This window comes from Bubalus kerabau, chromosome 8, assembly GCF_029407905.1.
Source record: "Bubalus kerabau isolate K-KA32 ecotype Philippines breed swamp buffalo chromosome 8, PCC_UOA_SB_1v2, whole genome shotgun sequence".
NCBI lineage: Eukaryota > Metazoa > Chordata > Mammalia > Artiodactyla > Bovidae > Bubalus > Bubalus kerabau.
Window position 1 is genome coordinate 73,163,022 of NC_073631.1, and position 12,215 is coordinate 73,175,236.

Below are 12,215 nucleotides of genomic sequence, written 5' to 3' on the forward strand. Positions count from 1 at the left end.
ATATTCCATTTTATATATATGCCACGTTTTGCTTATCTATTTATCTGCTGATGGGCATTTGAGTTCCTTCACCCTTTTGGCTATTATGAATAATACTACTATGAACATGAGTATACAGTTATCTCTTTGAGTCCCTGCTTTCAGTTCTTTTGGGTATATACTTGGAAGTGGAGGCTTCTCAGGTGACTCAGTGGTAAAGAATATGCAGGAGACGCAGGAGATGCAGGTACAATCCCTGGGTTGGGAAGATCCTCTGGAGGAAGAAGTGGCAACCCACTCTAGTATTCTTGCCTGGAAAATCCCATGGACAGAGGAGCCTGAAGGGCTATGGTCCAGGGGGTTGCAAAGAGTTGGACATGACTGAACACACATGCACTGGAAGTGGAATTGCTGGGTCATTCTATGAATCTGTTTATTTTAATTTCTATTTTAATTTCATAGAAATTCTATGTTTATTTTGGGGGGAACTGCCATACTGTTTTCCAAAGTAGCTGTGCCATTTTACATTCCCACCAGCAGAGTCCACAGGATTTCAATTTCTCCCTATTTTCACCAATACTGTTTTATTTTCTGTCAAAGTATAATAGCCACCGTAATGAGTGTGAAATGGTGTCTCATTGTAGTTTTTATTTGCCTTTCCCTAATGATTAGTAGGGCTTCCTGGTAGCTCAGTGGTAAAGAATCTGCCTGCCAATGCAGGAGATACAGGAGACGTTGGCTCAATCCCTTGGTTGGGAAGATCCCCTGGAGAAGGAAATGGCAACCCACTCTGGTTTTCTTGCCTGAAGAATCCCATGGCCAGCTGAGCCTGGCAGGCTACAGTCCATAGGGTTGCAAAGAGTTGGACACAACTGAGAATGCACACACACACATGCACACAATAATTAGTTATGTTGAGTATCTTTTCATGTGCTTATTGGCTATAAAGTATCTTGTATTATATAGCTCTTGCAATTTTGAGATGATTACATTGAGATTTGAAAGTACTGACTACATTCTTCAAGAAATTTTACAGATTTTCTTCAACTGTTTCTGGACTAAATTAGCCAGATTGTCTTTTGGAGCATACATGACCTGTAAATACTATCTGAGAGTTAAACTGTGAAGTCTGAAAATACTACAGCATTTGTTCTAGTTTCCTCATCCATTTGTTGTTGTTGCTCAGTTGCAAAGTTGTGTCTGACTTTGTGAGACCCCATGGACCGCAGCACGCCAGGCCTCCCTGTCCCTCACCCTTTCCTGGAGTTTACCCAAGTTCATGTCCACTGAATCGGTGATGCCATCCAACCATATCATCTTCCTTTACCCTCTTCTCATTCTGCCTCTGATCTTCTCCAGCATCATGGTCTTTTCCAATGAGTCAGCTGTGAAGGAAATAACTCTACCTTGTAGAAGTGTTTTGAGGATTAAGTGAAATGATACATGTAAAGTGATTAGTGAGGATACAAGAAGCTTCCTGTTATTTGCTCTTACCATATGGAGTAAGTGGATCATTACTCATGGTTCAGAGAAGAGGAGGGACTGAAGTTGGGTGATGTAGAAGGCAAAGGATGCCCAGAGACAGAGGAAGGAGAAGAGAGAGTATTTTGAGGCCACGAATCCTGCAATGAACTGTGTATGGCTTAGTTGGTGAATTTGTTCACAGAAGTGGGGAGTAGTGGTAAGGCTGGGAGGGTTAGTTGGAACCAGATGGCAGGGGTGTGTATGGAGGGTGAATACACCAAGAAGTGTGGGCTTTTGAAGGCAGTGGGGAACCACTGAAGGGTCTGTGTTGGGAGTGACACGATCAAAGCTGCCTGTGTTTATTGTTCGCTCAGGCAGGCGTGACTCTCAAACCACAGTAGCAGCACCCCATACCTGAGGCTTTGATCGTGAACATTACTGCTGTTTACCTTCTGGGGAGTACCTTGGATGTTTGCAATGTGCCATGTAATCAGTTACATTGGTTAAGAGATAAGATTAATTATCTTAAGGCAAGGGAGGACTGGACTTGACTTTGGAAAGCTCAAGCACTAAAGGAAATGGTGCTGAAGGTTCAGCTGGTGTTTCTCTCTGCAAATCTATGAGGCATAATCTCAACGATATTTTTAGTATGCAGAACATTATGCCAAGGTTTTCCCCAAAGGGATAAACTTGCCTTCAAGAAGGTTACAGTCTTACCCAGGATGGGGAAAGAATGCTGCATTAATACAGTATGGAGTATTTTCAAATATACTATACAATACTCATGGAACCACCTGATCTGCCTTTTGAGAAACCTATATGCAGGTCAGGAAGCAAGAGTTAGAACTGGACATGGAACAACAGACTGGTTCCAAATAGGAAAAGGAGTACGTCAAGGCTGTATACTGTCACCCTGCTTTTTTAACTTACATGCAGAGTACATCATGAGAAACACTGGGCTGGAAGAAGCACAAGCTGGAATCAAGATTGCTGGGAGAAATATCAATAACCTCAGATATGCAGATGACACCACCCTTATGGCAGAAAGTGAAGAGGAACTAAAAAGCCTCTTGATGAAAGTGAAAGAGGAGACTGAAAAAGTTGGCTTAAAGCTCAACATCAGAAAACTAAGATCATGGCATCCAGTCCCATCACTTCATGGGAAATAGATGGGGAAACAGTGGAAACAGTGGCAGACTTTATTTTTCTGGGCTCCAAAATCACTGCAGATGGGGACTGCAGCCATGAAATTAAAAGACGCTTACTTCTTGGAAGGAAAGTTATGACCAACCTAGATAGCATATTGAAAGGCAGAGACATTACTTTGCCAACAAAGGTCCATCTAGTCCAGGGTATGGTTTTTCCAGTAGTCATGTATGGATGTGAGAGTTGGACTGTGAAGAAAGCTGAGCACCGAAGAATTGATGCTTTTGAACTGTGGTGTTGGAGAAGACTCTTGAGAGTCCCATGGACTGCAAGGAGATCCAACCAGTCCATTCTAAAGGAGATCAGCCCTGGGTGTTCTTTGGAAGTAATGATGTTGAAGCTGAAACTCCAGTACTTTGGCCACCTCATGAGAAGAGTTGACTCATTGGAAAAGACTGATGCTGGGAGGGATTGGGGGCAGGAGGAGCAGGGGACGACAGAGGATGAGATGGCTGGATGGCATCACTGACTTGATGGACGTGAGTTTGAGTGAACTCCGGGAGTTGGTAATAGACAGGGAGGCATGGCGTGCTACGATTCATTGGGTCACAAAGAGTCGGACACGACTGAGCAACTGAACTGAACTGAACTCGTGGAAAGTGTTGGGACTGGAAATGAGGGATGTGGTATGAGAGAGACTGTTTTCAATTCCATTACAGTTTAGCAGAATCATCAAAGAATGACTGTGTTTCTAACAAATTGCCTGGCTTTCTTTTGTTTTCAATTAAAATAATATAAAAGTTACTAATGAAGTTCTGTTCCTTCAAGTACAGCATGTCAAACTAGGTGGGAGAACAATAAACAAGCATGTCAAGTATTTATGTTCCCATCGATAGAACTAATCATTTCAAATTTCTCTCTTAAAGAATGGGCTATTAGTGGCTCTTGGTAAACAAAAATTTCATTTGGTTTCTAAATATATGTTTGAATTTTATAAATTGTACTTTTCTTACCAAGAAAACTATTTTATTTTTAAATATGATATGATTTTATAACTAAGGTGTTAGAAATGGTTATATTAACCAAATGAATTGGTTTAATTAAAGTGCCAGCAGGATAATGAACAAATTCCTCCACATTACTGTGGAGAGCTCTGAAGTCTTCAGTTTTATAGGACATTCCACAAACAAGTATATACATGACAAAGGAAGTGATTTAATTCAAGGATCATTTATACAAAAGGCACTCTTTGGATATGAAACTTAAATAGATACAGCTTTGCCACTGCAGTCTTACCATGAGATGTTGCTGTTACTACTCAGATCAGGAAACTACAAGAACCTACTGCCTATGGCTACAGCTGGTCATAGCCATCCTCTGGAACCCAGGCTGATAACTAGAAGGGAAAACTTAGAAGTTGCTGCGAAACTTCACATCTGCTAATCCTTGAACTTCCATGTCTTACAGAATGTTATACATTTCATTGTCAGAATGTATTTCTTTTTGAGAACCATGAAAGAAATGAAGTCTGAGGCATCTAATTACCCACCTTTCAGTCCTGGGATATAGGGGAGAGCATGTAAGTGGAGAGGATGAATGCTGGTTGTCAATAATAAAGCAAAGAAATGTGGATACTAGTCCCATTTTGTAGATGACGAAATTGATGCATGGGAGTTTGTAACTTGCTGAAAGTCACAGAGTGTGAGATTCAAAACCAGGTCTATCTGATTTCAGAACCAGAGATTTTTAGCATTTATACTGGCAAATATCGTGTCACAGATAGCTCCAAAACTGAATCTGCTTCCTTGGCTTTAAACCCTCATCAGATCACATTTTTTTAGGCTATAATTCAAAACAGGCCATTACAAAGGGATTATTTGGCAATTTACTTGGTGGTTTTCCAAATTTGCTAACCTTTTTAACTCCTTCCAGAAAATGTGATTTGGGTAGCTTTTGGAATTAGGGTAAGCTCCCTTGATATGAAGCATTGATTTGGTGATATTTTAGGGAGTGGGGTAAAGAATTATTTGTGCCACAACTCTTAAGTCCAGACTTCAAGCCAATTTATACCACAAACAATATGTATGAAATCTCTAAAGCATGTCCCATTTAATTTATTCTTTAAGTTTCTTATCAATCTTGGCTTAAGATGAAGTTATAAGCCAAGGAACAAAATTGGCATTTACTGATTATTACTCCCACCCCCAACAAAAGCCTAAATAGAAGGATGTACATTTGGTATAACTCACTTATTCATTCTTTGCCACACATTAATTACCATGTACCTTGCTGGGTTCCTTTATTCATTCAACAGATATTCACTGTGCTGCGTACTGTTTATTCCCCATTTGCTGACTGCACCCTTTTCTCCCCACATTACACAAATCCACGCATGAATACTGATTACATGCAGGTTTCCGGGGGTGGTTGTTTCAACTTGTATAGATGCCAGATTTTTCTAGTTCTTATTGCTAGGTGATCATTTGTTACTCGTTTGATGGGACAATGAACAGCAGTGGAGGTTCTGGAGATTATACACGTAAACATTGCAACACAGACAAACACTGGGAGAAGGATTATGGTCAGAGTTTGTGGTGCACTTCTGTGTCAGGACCCAGGAGTGCCAAAATTCAACCAAGGGAAGAGATTCCTCCTTTGACCAGAAGTCCTCAGAACCAGATATGGGGGTATTACCCAAATAACCTACTTTTACTTTTTGTTTGTTGGTCTGTTTGCTTTCTGGGTCTTTTTGAGGAACAGCAAAGAGCTCAGAGGCTTCCATGGGAAAGTAAAGATAACACTCTTCCACTATACAGCTCCTTTTCCCCCTTGAGGGGATAGTATCATATGTAAAGTGCTGCTTGACGGATGAGAGGAGACAACCCAGTTGGAAAGAAATGTTTTGCTGGCTTGAGTGGGAAATAGAAGGGGCTGTAGTTTGGCCTGGAAATACAAGCTGGATTTGATTTAGAAACTCTTTTCATCATGGGTGGTTCAGAGATTCTAAAGTAAGCTGAAAAATTTCTTTCCTTTCAGTTTAATATTTGCTCATTTAGCCCTAATATTTTAATCTGCTATATGGTTAGATTGTTCCTTTTTTTTTAAGGCATCTTATGCTGCTAAGTCGCTTCAGTCGTGTCCAACTCTGTGCGACCCCATAGACGGCGGCCCACCAGGCTCCCCCGTCCCTGGGATTCTCCAGGCAAGAACACTGGAGTGGGTTGCCATTTCCTTCTCCAATGCATGAAAGTGAAAAGTGAAAGTGAAGTCGCTCAGTCGTGTCTGACTCTTCGCGACCCCATGGTCTGCAGCCTACCAGGCTCCTCCGTCCATGGGATTTTCCAGGCAAGAGTACTGGAGTGGGGTGCCATTGCTCACCTCTAATATGGCCATCCCAATAGTAACGTGATAACGTTTTATTATACTTATTTGCTTACTTGTCTGTCCTCTACCTGGACTGTGAGGTCTCAAGGGCAAAAAGTGTATCTTAGTCATTGGTTATCTGAGGTATTTAGCACAATGCCTGAAGTGTACTATGTCTTAGTAAGGCAGTGAGTTTATGACCACTGGTGTTCTTCTATACCAGTAACCCAGGTATTAGCTGGGGCCCAAGGGCAGACTCAAGTTTTTGGCCTGTGTCCACCATGGAGAAACAATTTGGAATCTTTATTGATTCCCCAAAATAAAGCCATTAGACAAAAGTAGGAAATGAATGTTTTCTTGAGGATGATTACTTTCACTGGTGGGGAGGATTCACTGCATACCTCTCTCTCTCTTTAATAACTTTATATAAACAGAATCACAGAATATATACTCTTTATAAGGCCTTTCTTTCTATATATGCTTAGTTATTTTGAGATTTCTTTATGTCATTGCTTGGCTTAAAGTTCATTCCTTTTAATTGCTGAGTAGTATTCCATTGCATGGATATAGCAGAATTTGTTTATCCAGGCTCTTGTTAATGACAGAAAGTTGTTTATAATATTCTTTATGGTCCTTTTAATACCTATAGACAGTTTTGTGATGTTCAGTTCTCACATTCTTGATATTGTTAATCTTCTCTCTTTTGGTTCTGACCAGTATGAACAATAGGTTTATAAATTTTATTGATCTTCTCAAAGAACCTTTTGGTTTCATTGATTTTCTCTTGTCTGTCTGTTTTCTGTTGGGCAAAATAATTTTTTATAGGCAGAGACTAGGGAATGAGTGAAAAATATGCTAATGGTTTTTGATAGATTCTGATCTTGATTCTAATTTTTCTCTTTTGCTCATTTTGTGCTTAATGCATAGTACATACTCAGTTAAGTGGTGGACCTCTTCTCATTTTTTAATTTTCCTCTTAATTTTTAAGGCATTGACTTAATATGCAGAACACATCCCACTGTCCATTCTCTGTTTAGCGTTTTGATTGAATAGAATCACGCCCTCACTAGCATATTTTATCTTCTCATGATTATATGATTACTTGAACTAATCTCAATCAAGTTATTTACTACAATATCCTCTGACTTTCCCATTTTTAAGATGAGGGCGCTGGGATATCTTTTAGTGTTTTTCAAACTGTGTGTTATGGTCGTTAATAGGTCATGAAACAAATAAGGTAGGTCACAATCATTTTAAAATAATGAAATAGAATAGAATAGAAGAACAATATCGACAGCTCCATCCATCGTAAGGGTAAGTCCTGGCTTGTGAAAGTGTTTATGGTGGGTCAGAAGAAGCAAGTTTACAAAACACTGGATTAGATCATCTCTAGGGACCATGCCTTTGATTCTCTAATTCCTGTAATTGATGTATTTCACTTTATCATTATACAGTATAAATGTCTACATCTAAATAAAAATGTAACAATGACCTACATGTAAATAAAAAAGATAAATTGTCCTGTGGTTTGGAAGGTTCTGTTTGTGAAAAATTAAAATGCTTTATCAAACTGGTTCTTCTAGATTTTCACCACAGAACTTGGATTTTTTAAATATTTGGTGTGTTAAAACCATAGAAACCATTGTGAACATGAGTAATTTTCTTTAATAAATTTGAAAATTTTAAACATGCTTACTTTCTTTTGAATTTTCTTCTCATTGTTCATGTGTATATATACATCATATCTTTTTTTTGGACTGCTGTTTTTAGCATTTAATGTACAGAACCTATAAAAAGGATCTGTATATCATAGTGGATATAAAAATGTACTTAGTGTTCTCTATATTTTAAACTATAAGTTAGATAGTTTGTCTTAAGGTTTTTTCTTTTTCAACTTCTTTTCCATTATAGTTTATCATAAGATATTGAATATAGTTCCCTGTGCTGTACAATAGGATCTTGTTGGCACCCCACTGCAGTACTCTTGCCTGGAAAATCCCATGGATGGAGGAGCCTGGTAGGCTGCAGTCCATGGGGTCGTGAAGAGTCGGACACAACTGGGCGACTTCACTTTTACTTTTCACTTTCATGCATTGGAGGAGGAAATGGCAACCCACTCCAGTGTTCTTGCCTGGAGAATCCCAGGGACAATGGGGCCTGGTGGGCTACCGTCTATGGGGTCGCACAGAGTCGGACCACGACTGAAGCGACTTAGCAGCAGCATGTTTTTTTAAAGCATATATTTATGTTCATGGTCACATTTTCTTATAAAGATTTCTACATAGCAAAAGTCAACCCACTTTAGGATGTTGCTGCTGCTGCTGCTGCTGCTAAGTCGCCTCAGTCGTGTCCGACTCTGTGCGACCCCATAGACAGCAGCCCACCAGGCTTCACCATCCCTGGGATTCTCCAGGCAAGAGTACTGGAGTGGGGTGCCATTGCCTTCTCCAATGCATGAAGGTGAAAAGTGTATAGTATTGAACTGTATTAATATGTAAATAGCTTGATTTAAAACAACACAGTAATTTACACCACTAGGAATTTCTGTATTGATTAACTGTGACAAAAAAGGTGAGCGTTTTCTTTGGTTAGTCACTGTGCTAATTTTTAAAACTGGCAATTTATGATGTTAGCTGAGTCCAGTGTTTAGAAGAGCAGGGATTGATGCCCCTACCCTCAGAGACAGGTGAATGGTTTCTGTCAAGCTAGGATACAGGCAGTGACGGGGATGTTCAGATGAGGGCTGTGGCCAGAACTAGATCTGGAGGGGACAAGTCTCTAAGAACCACAGAGTGTCAGAGATAGAAATCGTCTTGAGTATCTCCTAACCAAATCCAACACTCATTTTTCAGATAGGAAACAGGTTTAGGTGGTGACTTTCCCTGTTACCCCGTGCAGGTAACAAAACTTGAATCTTTTAATTACACAATCTTAGCTTGAAGCTTTAGGATAGGAAAACTATTCAGACCCTGGAAGTGCAGAAGAGGCGGAGAATACAGAAAGGATGCAATTAAGAGAATTCAGACATAGGTCAGGGACTGGACCATTTTTCATGGTCAGAGAGAGAGAGAGGAGGTTTGGAATACAGAGATCCCTCAACCCAGAAAGTAAGGATAGTAGATGTAAGATAACCTTGAGTGAGCTTAGTGCTTAGGCAAAGTATGTGGGCACTAGTTGCTCCTGCTGTACCGATAGGAGTTGTGGTCATGATATGAACATCCCCAAGTATGCAGGAAAAGGTGACTCCTTCTGCAGTATGGTTCTGACACAGAGACAAAAGCAAAGAAAGTTCAAGGTGGGGAGCAGGGAGCGCATTTCTTCTTTCAGAAAGATAAAACACCCTATTAAGTTGGAATTTCAGATAAACCACAGATAACTTTTTATGTGTATCCCATGTAGTGTCATAATTTTATATAATATATATGGGATAAAATAAAAATTATTTATGGTTTATCTTAAATTCAAACTTAAGTGGGCATCTTGTGTTTTTATTTCCTAAATCTTGCAATTCTACTATCACAGAGTAGCAAGAAATATGATCACTCTCTGGGGTGATAAAGGCTCCAAAATCATGTGTTTTGGTGCCATGTAGCTCTCTCCAGTATCCTGACACGCCATATGCCTGCACACGCCAAATATACAAACCTTTGCTGGACTTTTATTTCCCTATTTGAATAAATAGCTGGTAGTTTTACAAAGGACGTCATTACTAACACGGTCTTGATGCTGACTGTTCCGCCTTTTATACATCTCTGTTAGTTTCCAGAGGAGTCAAAGTTTACAAACCAGTTATAGAGCCTGCAGGTGGGGAAGCTTGTTCCCAGTGTGGAGAGGCCCAGCAATGATCAAAACTTTGCAGGACAACACTTCCTGCTCCAGCAGTTCAAGATGGAAAGCTGGCTTGCAGTTGGTACTCAATCAGTATAAAAACAAGCATTTTAAAAAGGAAGGATAGTAGTTTGCTCCAAGATATTTCTAGGCTCTATTAAAGTTAGCTTTAATTATTTTAAGGAAAACTGATATGAAAAAATCTAAACTTGGAAAGGAAGCCCAAGAGTTGCTGGGCCTTCAGGAAATGCATACCAGAATGCTTCTTGCAACACTGTTTATGATGATCAAAAAAAAAAAAAGACAAGTGAAAAACAGAATGTCTATCCAAATGTGTCTCTCTAAACAGCCATGGTTGAGAAAATCATTAGATATTCACTCTGTGGACTATTTGGTAACTATGGCTGTTATTGGGCTTCCCCAGTTGAAGGCAATGGCACCCCACTCCAGCACTCTTGCCTGGAAAATCCCATGGAGAGAGGAGCCTGGTAGGCTGCAGTCCATGGGGTCGCTAAGAGTCGGGCACGACTGAGCAACTTCACTTTCACTTTTCACTGTCATGCATTGGAGAAGGAAATGGCAACCCACTCCAGTGTTCTTGCCCGGAGAATCCCAGGGACGGGGGAGCCTGGTGGGCTGCCGTCTATGGGGTCGCACAGAGTCGGACACGACTGAAGCGACTTAGCAGCAGCAGCCGCAGTGGCTCAGGGGTAAAGAACCAGCCTACAATGCAGGTGCTGTGCGAGGAGATGCAGGCTCAATCCTGGGTTGGGAAAATCCCTGGAGGAGGGCATGGCAACCCACTTCAGTGTTCTTGCCTGGAGAATCCCATGGACAGAGGAGCCTGGTGGGCTACAGTTCATGGGGTCGCAAAGACTTGGACACAATTGAAGCCACTTAGCATGCACATGGCTGTTATTAAACATAAGGAGATAGAATCATGAGTCCTGAACTGGAGGGATGACTCTACTAAATAGGTAAGTGAGAAAAAAAAAAAATGTCTACAATAGAATTTGTTTTAATAGAAAAGAGTGAAAGCAAGGACTAAAACTCCACCAAGCCTCAGTAAGTATATATGTATATTTGAACATATTTTTATGAGTAGAGTGTGGAAGTGTCCACATCAAACTGTATTAAATACTTGGGATGAAATGGGAGCTGGTGGGAAGATTATTAACCCTTTGTTTGAACCTTTCTGTATTCTCTGGCTTATTACAACACATATGTATTACATATGAAAGTTAAAAAAATAATATCAATAAAATATTAAAAATTATATGACAGGTAGATGAAAAAGATTCACTGATGGGCTTCTTTAGGCAGTGGACTCTTTACCAAATTCCTTCTTTTTCATTTTGTCATCAGTCAGTTCAGTCGCTCAGTCGTGTCCAACTCTTTGCCACCCATGAATCGCAGCACCCCAGGCCTCCCTGTCCATCACCAACTCCCGGAGTTCACTCAGACTCATGTCCATCGAGTCAGTGTTGCCATCCAGCCATCTCATCCTCTGTAAAATATAGATCAATTCACAAAATTTCAGTTGACAAACAATTATTCTAGGAATGGACTTTTGCTTTGAGGTATACCTACACCTTTTATCTAAGGAATTTAACCAGAAGTAGATTTGGCCTTACTGGGGAAAATGCTAGATTTTATGAGAAAACTGAGATGAGTTAATGGTAACAAACTGAGCTTTACCAGGAATCCTAGTACAAAAGCTCTGGCTTAGTTATCTGTGAAGCTGCCCAGATGCTCTGCATATCTTTATTGCAATGAAGAACCAGTACATGTAAAGCCTTATTTTTAGGGCTATGTCCATTCCTTTTTTGTACCATCTTGCAAGCAGCCAGCCTCTGAAGGTCCCTTTTCTCAATATTGAATAATAATTTGGTATTTTATAAGTTAACCTATCACATACCACTGCTCTAGAAAGTTCTACATACTCAGATCCAAAGCCAAAAAGTATCAGATGCTTTTTTATATCTTTGTATATTTTCTGTATTTACATTAAAAATTATATATTTTTCTTTCCCTGTTCTACAACTATCACAGACTTTTTTGGAATAAGATGCATAAGTAAAAATAAATATGAAACATATAACAATGTTGTTAATGGGAAAAGGGCAGATGTTCAATAAGGCTGATAGGTAAATAAAATAAGTGTTATCACCTTTGTAGCTTCCTCAGTTCCCCACTTGGAGAAGGCAATGGCACCCCACTCCAGTACTCTTGCCTGGAAAATCCCATGGACGGAGGAGCCTGGTAGGCTGCAGTCCATGGGGTCGCTAAGAGTCAGACATGACTGAGCGACTTCACTTTCACTTTTCCCTTTCATGCATTGGAGAAGGAAATGGCAACCCACTCCAGTGTTCTTGCCTGGAGAATCCCAGGGACGGCGGAGCCTGGTGGGCTGCTGTCTATGGGGTCGCACAGAG